Below are 12,415 nucleotides of genomic sequence, written 5' to 3' on the forward strand. Positions count from 1 at the left end.
GTAGAATCCAGGGCCTAAGCATTTTAAAGCCTAATTATTCAGAAGCCAGGTAGGGGCTAAATCCACTTCACATTCACTCAGAAACTGGATGGGGTGGAATCCAGGGCCTGAGCATTTTAAAGCCTAGTTATTTAGAAGCCAGGTTGGGTCTAAATCCACTTCAGATTTAGCCAGAAACGGGCTGGGACAGAATCGGGGGCCTAAGCATTTTAAAGCCTAGTTATTAAGAAGCCAGGTAGGGGCTAAATCCATTTCAGATTCAGTCAGAAACTGGCTGGGGTGGAATCCAGGGCCTGAGCATTTTAAAGCCTAGTTATTCTGAAGCCAGGTAGGGGCTAAATCCACTTCAGATTTAGTCAGAAACTAGCTGAAGTAGAATCCAGGGCCTAAGCATTTTAAAGCCTAGTTATTCAGAAGCCAGGTAGGGGCTAAATCCACCTCAGATTTAGTCAGAACCTGGCTGAGGTAGAATCCAGGGCCCAAGCATTTTAAAGCCTAGTTACTCAGAAGCCAGTTAGGGGCTAAATCCACTTCAGATTTAGTCAGAACCTGGCTGGGGTAAAATTTAGGGCCTAAGCATTTTAAAGCCTAGTTATTCAGAAGCCAGGTAGGGGCTAAATCCAGTTCAGGTTTTGTCAGAAACTGCCTGCGGAAGAATCCAGGGCCTAAGCATTTTAAAGCCTAGTTATTCAGAAGCCAGGTAGGGGCTAAATCCACTTCAGATTTAGTCAGAAACTGGCTGGGGTAGAATCCAGGGCCTCATCATTTTATAGCCCAGTTATTCTGAAGCCAGGTAGGGGCTAAATCCACTTCAGGTTTTGTCAGAAACTGGCTGAGGTAGGATCCAGGGCCTAAGCATTTTAAAGCCTAGTTATTCAGAAGCCAGGTAAGGGCTAAATCCACTTCAGGTTTTGTCAGAAACTGGCTGGGGTAGAATCCAGGGCCTCAGCATTTTAAAGCCCAGTTATTCTGAAGCCAGGTAGGGGCTAAATCCACTTCAGGTTTTGTCAGAAACTGGCTGGGGTAGAATCCAGGGCCTCAGCATTTTAAAGCCTAGTTATTCTGAAGCCAGGTAGGGGCTAAATCCACTTCAGGTTTTGTCAGAAACTGGCTGAGGTAGGATCCAGGGCCTAAGCATTTTAAAGCCTAGTTATTCAGAAGCCAGGTAAGGGCTAAATCCACTTCAGGTTTTGTCAGAAACTGGCTGGGGTAGAATGCAGGGCCTCAGCATTTTAAAGCCCAGTTATTCTGAAGCCAGGTAGGGGCTAAATCCACTTCAGGTTTTGTCAGAAACTGGCTGGGGTAGAATCCAGGGCCTGAGCATTTTAAAGCCTAGTTATTCAGAAGCCAGGTAGGGGCTAAATCCACTTCAGATTTAGTCAGAAACTGGCTGGGGTGGAATCCAGGGCCTGAGCATTTTAAAGCCTAGTTATTCAGAAGCCAGGTTGGGTCTAAATCCACTTCAGATTTAGCCAGAATCTGGCTGGGACAGAATCGGGGGCCTAAGCATTTTAAAGCCTAGTTATTCAGAAGCCAGGTTGGGTCTAAATCCACTTCAGATTTAGTCAGAAACTGGCTGGGTTAGAATCCGGGGCCTAAGTATTTTAAAGCCTAGTTATTCAGAAGCCAGGTAGGGGCTAAATCCACTTCAGATTCAGTCAGAAACTGGCTGGGGTGGAATCCAGGGCCTGAGCATTTTAAAGTCTAGTTATTCAAAAGCCAGGTAGGTGCTAAATGCACTTCAAATTTAGTCAGAAACTGGCTGGGGTAGAAGCCAGGGCCTAAGCATTTTAAAGCCTAGTTATTCAGAAGCCAGGTAGGGGTTAAATCCACTTCAGATTTAGTCAGAAACTGGCTGGGGTAGAATCCAGGGCCTGAGCATTTTAAAGCCTAGTTATTCTGAAGACAGATAGGGGCTACATCCAGTTTAGATTCAGTCAAAAACTGGCTGGGGTAGAATCCAGGGCCTAAGCATTTTAAAGCCTAGTTATTCAGAAGCCAGGTAGGGGCTAAATCCACTTCAGATTCAGTCAGAAACTGGATGGGGTGGAATCCAGGGCCTGAGCATTTTAAAGCCTAGTTATTCAGAAGCCAGGTTGGGGCTAAATCCACTTCAGATTTAGTCAGAAACTGGCTGGGGTAGAATCCAGGGCCTCAGCATTTTAAAGCCTAGTTATTCAGAAGCCAGGTAGGGGCTAAATCCACTTCAGGTTTTGTCAGAAACTGGCTGGGGTAGAATCCAGGGCCTCAGCATTTTAAAGCCTAGTTATTCTGAAGACAGATAGGGGCTAAATCCACTTTAGATTCAGTCAGAAACTGGCTGGGGTAGAATCCAGGGTCTAAGTATTTTAAAGCCTAGTTATTCAGAAGCCAGGTAGGGCCTAAATATACTTAAGTTTTATTCAGAAACTAACTGAGATACCAATCAGGCCTTTTGTTTTTAGCACCTAGTCACAGCTAAGTTAACTTTTAGCCAGAGTCTTGTTAAGTTATAGCCAGGGCCTAAACCCAGTTTAAAGTTAGCCAACATGGTGAAAATCTCTTCAGAGTATGTTTAGCACCAGCCATGGCCTAAGCCAACTTATGTTTAGTCAGAGCCGTTATGGCCTAAATCTACCTACAGAAACAGCTGAGGTAGAATCCAGAGCCTAAGCATTTTAAAGCCTAGTGAGAGCCGAGTTAAGGCTTAGCCAGAGTCTTGTTAAAGTACAGCCAGGCCCTAAACCCAGTTAAGCTAACCAACATGGTGAAGATCGCCTCAGAGTATGTTAAGGACTAGCCATGGCCCAAACCTAGTTTACTTGTAGTCAGAGCCCAGTTAGGGCCTAAATCTACTTAAATTTTAGTTAGAAACTAGTCAGGGGTAGAATCCAGGGCCTATGCTTATTAGAGCCTAGTCAGAGCTGAGTTAAGGTTTAGCCAGAGTCGTGTTAAGCTATAGCCAAGGCCTAAGCTTACTTAAGGCTTATTCATCCTAGTTATAGTTTAGCCAGTCCAGTTAAGGTCTAATCACGCATAAGCTTAGTTAAGTCCTAGTCACAGCCTATTTAGCCTAGTCAGGGACTAAGCCTAGTTTACACCTATTCAGAGACTATTTAAGGCCTAGCTGGGACCTAAGTTTAGCCTAGTCAGGGACTAAGCCTAGTTTACACCTATTCAGAGACTATTTAAGGCCTAGCTGGGACCTAAGTCTAGAGAAGGCATAATCAGAGTCTCATTTAAGGTGTAGCAAGGGCCTGAGCCTTTTTAAAGCCTATTTAGCCCAGTTAAGTCCCATAAGGTGCTAAACTTAGTTATGTCCTAGTTAGAGTGTAATTACAGCTTAGCCAGGGCTTAAGCCTAGTTAATGCCTAGTCAGAGTATAGCTGAGGCTAAGCCAGGGCCTAAGTCTAGTTAAGGCCTAGTCTTCCCAGTTAAGGCCTATTCAGGCCCTTGAGTTTGTTAAGGGCTAATCGAGACTAGGGTAACCAACTCTTTCCAATTTGCCCAAGATTTTCGATACTTAGTGCTGAAAGTGCTAGGCCCTGGAAAATCCTTTGGTCCCCGGCAAACCAGATTGGTTGGTCACTCTAGTCAAGACTTTTTAAAGAAAACTTTTCTTTGCCTTGGAGTTTATAGTTTATAAAGCATTATTTCAACAGTATTTGATTATTGCAGCACCCATTTGAGATAGGTGTCATCATCATCCCCATTACACAGACGAATAAACTCAGGTTTAGAGAGAATAAGTGCCTTCCTCAATGGCATATAGTGAATAAGTATCAGAGGTAGAGTTTATTATATCTGTGTTTGAATTCAAAAGCCATGCTCTTATTTTTTAAACTAAACAGGCATCTCCCCATAATTAAACATTGTCTAAATCAGAAAAGTAATACTTGCTTAAGAAATTATCATCATCCTATTTTCAGATCAGGAAAGTGAGTCACAGTGAGTCACAGTGAGCTTTAAGCGACCTGCCCAAGGTAAGAAAACTTTTAAACTTGAACCCAGTTACTCTGCCTCCAAATCTCATATTTTTCCCCTTAAGAATAACCTCTTTTCTTCATCCTTCCTACTTCCCCAGTGTCAAATACTTCAGTACATGCCTGTGTGGCTGAGGATGTTGTATGTTTTCATGTTTCAGTGATGCTTGTGTCCATTTATTATCGGAAGTCCATCAAGCATTTGGTAAACTCTGCTTGAGTGGATGCTTCTGTTTTCAGTCTGAGGTTTCTATATTGATGGTTGCTGTTTCATTAGGGGATGTTTGTTGAGCCTGGAAGCAAAGCCAACTTAGTAGTAGGGTCAAGCCTCAACCTCTTGATTTGCTGTGATCAAAGGAAAAGGGCACTGAAGACAAACTTGATCTACTTAGTAATTCTTGGGAGGGTTACGGGATACATACATCCCTGTCATAATGACATTCTGGGGACCAGGGAAAGAGACCAGGCCTCCCTCGCTGGTACTGTGTATTCATCTGCCAGAAGGCACTGAGGACTTGGCTTGCCTTTTCCTGGCTGTGCCATTTCTGTTGCCTCCTGTGAGCTTACCAGGGGTGACAGGCATCTCTGTTAAAAAGCCTGTATGTAAATATAGCTGTATCTTCCACTATGTTATCCTGAGGACAAAATAGTTGCCACCCCTGCAGAATGTAGCAGCTTCTGGATTGGATGCCAATGGTAGCAGTATGCCAAGCATGAAGTATCCTGTTTCTCTCCTGCCAAGTAAACACCAGCTTCCTCTTCGGTGGTACATTTAAAGGGACAGTCTGCACTCTTCTTGTGTGGCAACGGCAGTGGGGGAGAGCTTTCGCCATGGGCAGTCAGCGGCTTAGATGGTGGCACAGTGGAAGAGGCCACCAGGATGCACCTTCTGTGGCAGATGCCGTCTTAGACTGTAATTTCCCCCTTTGTGCGGTTAAGTTGCTTTTGGAGAACTATTTGGTTTAATGTGGAATGCAAGAGGAAGGCAGAGCTGGTTAGGAAGAAACAAATGATTTATTCCACTGAGCAGCTGGTATAGTCAAATGTTGCTTTCTTTCTTGGAGAGAGCACCATTTGGGAATGGAATCATTTTCTCTGACATTCACATGGCTATTCCCCACATAAACTCAGGTCTTTAGATAACTTCACGTGTTTGTATTCCCATGAGCAGGTGCAACACATTCAGCTTCAAGGCACTGGGTTAATGGCAGAAGCAAGGCGTGTCTCTGTCCTAACAAAAAATCTGGAAGGCCTTTCCTCAAGGACTGCGGGCTTTGCAGTAGAATGTTGGCAGCTCTGGGAAGAATGCACAGAACTAGGTTCCAGGTTCTACCACATTCCAGCTGTGTGATTTTGGGTAGATCTTTTTGCCTTTCTAGATGTTAATTTTCCTAAATGTAGAATGGAGATAATAAACTCTGGGTTGCCCTACCCATGTTATGTGGTAATTGTGAAGATCAGATGAGATACAATGTGAAAACACTAAAGTATAAAACACTATAAAAAATGTAAGGAGTTATTAGTCCTGTTATTCATTCAACAAATATTTATTGAGCACCTACTACATGCCAGACACTCTTCTTACACTTGAACAAAATAGAGATCACTGCTTTCATGGAGCTTACCTTCTAGAGAGGGGAGCCATAAAATAAATAATAGTCATAATGAACAAGTAAACCATATAATATGTACAGAAGGTGATAAGTTCCAAGAAAATTGAAAAAGTAGAGCAGAATAAGGAAGACTAGGAGTGCCAGGTTGGGAGGGGGAGGTTCAATTTTTGAAACTGTGCTAAGTGTAGCTCTCATTGAAAAGGTGAGATGTAAGAAAGGGTTTGAAGTTGGTGAGGGGTTTAGCCATCCAGATATCTGAGTAAAGAACATTCCAGGCAGAAGGAATTGCCAGTGCAAAGCGCCTAAAGAGGAAATGTGCCTGGTGAGTTTGGGGAATGACAGAGGCCAGTGTGGCTGGAATGGAGGGAGGGAGAGAGAAGTAGAAGATGAAGTTGCACATTATATCACAGGGTGCCATGTAGGCCGTTATAAGGATCTAGGTTTTATGCTGAAGGAAATGCAGAGACAGTACAGGAGGAGTGACATGATCTGACTCACAGTCTAAAGGGATCACTCTGGCTGTTGTATTGAGAAGAGACTGGAGTGAGGCAAAGAGAATCCTGTTAGGAGGCTGTTGAAATAAAGTGACAGGTGGATGATGGTGGCTCACAATGACAAGTTGTTAGACTTTGGATATATTCTGAAGGCAAAGCCAATAGGGTATCCTGGTGGATTGGATGTGGATTGTGGGAAAAAGAAAAGAGTCAAAGATAAACTCAAGCTCGTTTAGCCTGAGTAGTTAGAAGGACAGAGTTGCTATCGACTTCAGATGGAGAAGGCTATAGGTGGAGTAGGATCTGGAGGGAAGACCAAGGACCCAGTTTTGGAAATATTGAGTTTTAGATATCAGAAATCATTGTGAAGGCACTTAGATACACAAGTATGAGATTCTGGAGAAAGGTCTGAGCTAGCTAAATAAATTTGGGATTCATTGGTAGATAGGTGTTATTTACAGCCTGTATGAAATCATCAAGGAGGCGACTATAGACCAAAAATCAGAGGACTTGGAGAGTGGTCATGTCAGATGCTGCCTATAGGACAAGCAAGATGAGAACTGGGAATTAACCACTGAATTTAGTAGTGTGGAAGTCACTGGCGACTTTGACAAGGGTAGTTAGGTGGAGTGGCCATTATATTCAATTAAACGTATGTTTTAGAGCAGAAATATTTAACCTGGTAATAGCAGTCACAAGAGATGAGAGAGAGATTTTGTTCTTGTTGAGCAAAACTGCCTTGAGAATCCCCTGCCTCTAGGTAATACTAAAAAGGAAATCGTGTAAGGAATCCTATCAGGACAACTCCATCCAGTGCTTTGCTTGAGCAGCATGCTGGTCTGGTATTGGGAAGGCTCTCGCCGGAGGACAGGGCTGGGGCCCTGGTGTGCTTTTCTGAGTGTTAAGCATATAGGGGATGGGTTTTGCTCTTTACCCATGCTTAAAATGCTAACTGTTGGCCTCTTTCTGAACCTCGAGAGGTAAAAGAATGAGGTCTTCAGAGGGAGAGGAAAGAATAAATTCATGCCCAAGGGCAAAGCATTATTCTTTTTGGGATATTAGGAAAGATTTTTTTCTACCTCACTTCCTCCAATTTATTCTGATTATGTTTATCTCAGAGGTCAAAAATGGAGAAGTTTGAAAACAGGAGACCAAGTACTCTTGTCTTATTTTTAATTTTCATAGATCAGCATATGGTCTTAAGGTGATTTGAATGTTCTTTTAGGTTTTTGGTATCTTTTTACTAGAACATTCTAACTGTAGGTGCACTCTGAGAACAATAGTATTTAGGGATGAAGACAATGAAATGGTCATCCTCAAGGGGGCCTGTGGCCTACAATCCACTTGGTAAGCCACCCACCACAGCTGTCTTGTGTTCTTGTTGACATCTTAACACTGCTTCATATTCTGCTGGTGATCTGGAGCTCCCCAGAGCATCACTAGGCAGACCACAGTGTAAGGGAGAGCACAGAGGGCTGAGAGACTGAAGAATCAGATTCCTACTCTTGCTCTGCTACTAACCAGGTATGTAATCTTGGCACATCTCTTACCCTCTTTGGTTCTTCACTTCCTCAGCTGTAAGATAGGGATAATCCTTGCTGTGCGGGATTGCTATGGGATTAAATAAGTTAATGTATGTGAAGGTGCTTGAGGATATAATTAGCAGAAGGAGGAAACTATGAAATACCGGAATGAGCTACCAAGGGAGGTTATGGAATCTTATTTTGAGACCATTAAAAACAGAAGCAGTTTTCTTTTGGTGGATAAGCAGTAAGTACATTTGCAGGCAGAAGGAAGAAATGTATGACTTCTGATCTTCTTTCCAGGTGGTAAAATAAATGAACTGGGGCTCTCCTGGCAAGCTGGCATTTGCCACGGAAACCGAGAGGAGGCCACTACTGGTGCTTTGTCTTGCTCTTGTCAAATTTCTGAGAGGTATTCTTGAAGCTCAGTACTAAATCTGGGCTAGGATGGTTAGGGATACAAAGTATACAATGGTATTTGTATGATGCTTCCTTTCTTACCCAAATGATTCACATAGAAAGATCTGAGAATCTGGGCTGGTTCAGGTGAAGCCTTTCTAGACACGGGGTCATGGCCTTCATTATCTTGCCAGTTACTTTCCAGGTACGGTTTGATCCTTGAACAGTCCACCTATATGTGGATTTTTTCAATAGTATTATAAACACTACAGAACTACATGGGCTGTGGTTGGTTGAATCGGCATATGTGGAGGAACCACGGATGTCGAGGGCCACCTGTAAGTTATAGGTGGATTAACCCCCATGTTGTTCAAGCGTCAATGGAGGATGTTTCCAAGGAACAGCTAGTTAATGCTTTGAAAGATTCATTGCCATAATACCAAGTGGAGGGCCTTCTCCACGCAGCTTGCCATGTGTGGGAGGAATAACCAATGGGCAGCCTGAAGTGTAGTCAGTTTTCACCTCCCAGAGCTCAGAGCCAGAGTGAGCAAGGGCTGCAAAGGGGAGAGTGAAGTAGGCCAGGAAGATCCACGAATCCTCAAGGAGTCCCTACGTGACTGGTCTTACGTCTTCCGAAAGGGTTACGTGTGAATTAGGGCCACAAGACAGCTCCCTCACATCTTTATCCAAGTGTATAGTCATGTTGGTTCTAACTATGAGATGACTTATATCTCTGGTACTTCCTTCCAGTTTCTGTAATGCCTGCAGTTGTCTCACCCCGACTGCCCCCACCACCTTCCAGGGATCACTAGTCAGTACCCAGGATGCACCACACACTGTTTCCTGGATCCCAGAATTTTCTGCAGAACAATTATATTAGCTAGCATTTATTAAGAACTTATTATATACCAGGCACCATTCTAAACTCGTTGCATGTGTTAACTCACGTAATTCTCACAACTTTTATTATCTTCATTTTACAGATGAGGAAACTGAGGCAGAGTAGTTTAGCAAACTTCTAGTTAGTAAGTGAAAAATTTATAATTCAAATATAGGTCTGTTTGACACAGATCCTACTATTCCAACCACTAGCATCATTTTACAGTGTCTCCCAAAGAAAATATACAAACGAAAACAATTTTCCTTTTTCCCTCTCAGAAAGCTGAGGGAAGACTCGGGAATAAAATCCCTTTTCCTTTTACCTCTAAGTTTTGTTTTTATTTCCCTTATATTAGACCTCGCCTTCTGCACTGGTAATATTTAAAAGCCAAGAATCTTTCTAGAAGCATTACAGCTCTTTTCTGGCTCTCTGGGAGCCTGTGTGTTTCTCATAACAGCCGAGATTCAGGGAAACGCCCGTGCAGAGTCCCACCAAGTCAAGATGGGGTTGCTGTCCTCATGTTTGAAGACTGAGGAAACTATTTGTCTGTCTAGGAAAATAACCAAGAGACATATTTTCAAAAGTGGCTGTTTTTCTCCAGTGACGAAGTTGTTTTTCTGAAGGGCAAGCAAGAATCTGTGATTCTCTCTGCAGCAGTGAGCAACTTTGGAGGAGGAAGAAAGTAATTCAGTAGAATCTGGTCTAAATTGACCATAAGGACATTTCCTACCCTCCATTTTTTCAGTTTCTGTTTTGAATTTTTCATATATTTTCAAGAAGGGGCCATGTTTAGCTCTTCAGCCACACAATTCTTTCCTTTCTTTCTTGATAAATTAAATATGGTTCATGGGGATTTTAAATGTCAGATCCTATAACAGGCAAATGCCTTATTGCACGCAGTTTTTTATTATTATTTTTTTTTAAAGGACAATTGCTATTTTTTTTTCTTTTTTTTTTTAAATTTATTTATTATTATTTTTATTTATTTTTGGCTATGTTGGGTCTTCGTTTCTGTGTGAGGGCTTTCTCCAGTTGCGGCGAGCGGGGGCCACTCTTCATCGCGGTGCGCGGGCCTCTCAGTGTCGCGGCCTCTCTTTGTTGCGGAGCACAGGCTCCAGACGCGCAGGCTCAGTAGTTGCGGCTCACGGGCCCAGTCGCTCCGCGGCATGTGGGATCTTCCCAGACCAGGGCTCGAACCCGTGTCTCCTGTATCGGCAGGCAGACTCGCAACCACTGCGCCACCAGGGAAGCCCTATTATTATTTTTTTTAACGCAAAGGTTTGTAGCTTTTATTTTTCTTTAAGAAAAAAAAGAGTTTAAAGGGCAGATCCTGTTGCTTTGTTCATTGTAGCCCCTCGGAGAGCTCCTGCTATGTCAAAATTATAAAATTTGCCCTTTGGGAACAAGGACCTCTTGATGTTTCCTCAGGGGTGGGGAGGGCAATGAGAAGTAGCGTCTGGGGGTGTTTTTATTTAATTTATTTATTTAATATCTTTATTGTAGTATAATTACTTTACAATATTGTTGGGGGTGTTTTTAAAAAATCTGTGTTGAATGCATGTATCCAAATGGTACTGCAGCATTAGAAATGGGAGCATTGTTAAAAAAATTACTGTTTGTAAATAGGAAGCTGGCACCTATACTCACCAAAGGCACATTTTAATCTCTCCCACATAACTGCCTCTCTTCCCGTTGGATATGAACTAATTTACCTTGCCTGATGCAGAGAAACTTATCGACTATAAACATAGACCCAGAGGATTTGGATTCCTTTGCTCCTTTTCCACCCTACTGTTAGACACTTATTGCCAGTTTGCCAGCTACGAGCATCACAAAATAGCAGGGTAGGACTATCTGCTAAAAGAAAAATGGTGGCTTTTGATTAGTTGTGCTGACAAAAATGTTATAAGGGTGAGATTAATAAAAGTCTACGGGGTTAAAGATTCTAGTTATCAGATGGACAGCATGGCCTCTGCCCCAGCCGTCTTTCTGAGCTACCTATAAGATGTGGCTTATCTCATCTTCTGTCAATTTACAACTCCATCCAGCTACAAGGGTCTCTTGCTTTACTTAGCTCTGCCATGAAGTAGGCCAAGGACCCTTCTCTGTACCTTCAGACTTCATTCCATTTCCATTCTGTGATGACCAGCTTGCTGAACCCTGACAAGACTCTCATCACTGTCTTGTTGTCCTTACTGGTTTTATAGGAAGGAAACCCAAAATTAAAAAAAGAACAATTTTTTGAGATATAGCGTACATAAGGTGAAGTACATCAGTTTTAAGGGTACAGCGGAATGCTTTAAAAAAAAAACATACGTAATTATATTGACAGAATATTTCCAGCATCCCAGAAGGCTTCCTCACATTTCTTCCCAGTCAATAACCACCCGCCCCCCACAAGAGGTAACTACTACATTCACCTTTGTTCTACAGATACATTTGCCTGATCTTAAATTTCATATAAATGGAATTATATGGTATGTACTTTTAGGCATCTGGTTTCTTTCAACATTCTCGTACATGTATTTTTGTGGACATTTGTAATCTTTTATTTTATATACTTAGGAGTAGAACGACAAGGCCATTCAATAGAGGCATGTTTAGTTTTAGTAGACACTGCCCAACAGTCCCAAGGAAGTTGTACCAGTTAACACTTTCACCAATAATGTATGAGAGTTCCAGTTGCTCCATGTTCTTCTCAGTGCTTGGTATTGTCAGGTTTTTTTCTGTTTTTTCAATTTTAGCTATTCTGGTGGGGTTTTGTGTGTCTCATTGTCATTTTAATTTGCATTTTCCTCATGAGCAATAATGACGAAAATCTATTCATATGTTTGTAGGCCACTTGAAAGTTCTCATCTGTGAAGTGCTATTCGATTCTTTGTTCTATTTTTAAAAATTGGACTGTCTATTTCTTATTGATTTGAAGGAGTTTAAAATATATGTATATATTAGATACAAGTCCTTTGTTAAATATATGTATTGTGAATATTTTCTCCCAATCTGTAGTTGGCCTTTTCACCCTCTTAAGGTGCCTTTTGATAAATTGAAGTTCTTAATTTTAATGAAATCCAATTTATCAATCTTTTTTCATAGTTAATGCTTTTGTGTTGAATAAGAAATCTTTAACTACTGAAGGTCACAAAGATATTTGCCAACGGTTTGATTTAGAAGATTTACAGTTTTACCTTTCATGTCTAGGTCTATGGTCCATTTCAAATTATTATTATTATTATTATTATTATTATTATTATTATTATTATTATTATATCCAGTGTGAGGTAAGGGTCATGGTTCCACTGATTTATTTGTTTGTTCTTGTGTCAGTACCATGCTGTCATATAACTGTAGCTGCATAGCTAGCCTTGATATCTGGTAGTATACGTCCTCCAATTTTGTTCTTCCTTAAGATGTTTTGGCTATACTAAGCCCTTTATATATCCTTATACATTTTAGAATCACTTTGCCTAAAATGCCCTTTGGGGATGGTTTTGAGCTTATTAACTCATTAGCCTCCCCATGTCCTCTCAACTTCAAAATCGTTTGA

The sequence above is a fragment of the Balaenoptera borealis genome (genome assembly GCF_965194805.1).
Source record: "Balaenoptera borealis genome assembly, chromosome: X".
NCBI classification, from domain to species: Eukaryota; Metazoa; Chordata; class Mammalia; order Artiodactyla; family Balaenopteridae; genus Balaenoptera; species Balaenoptera borealis.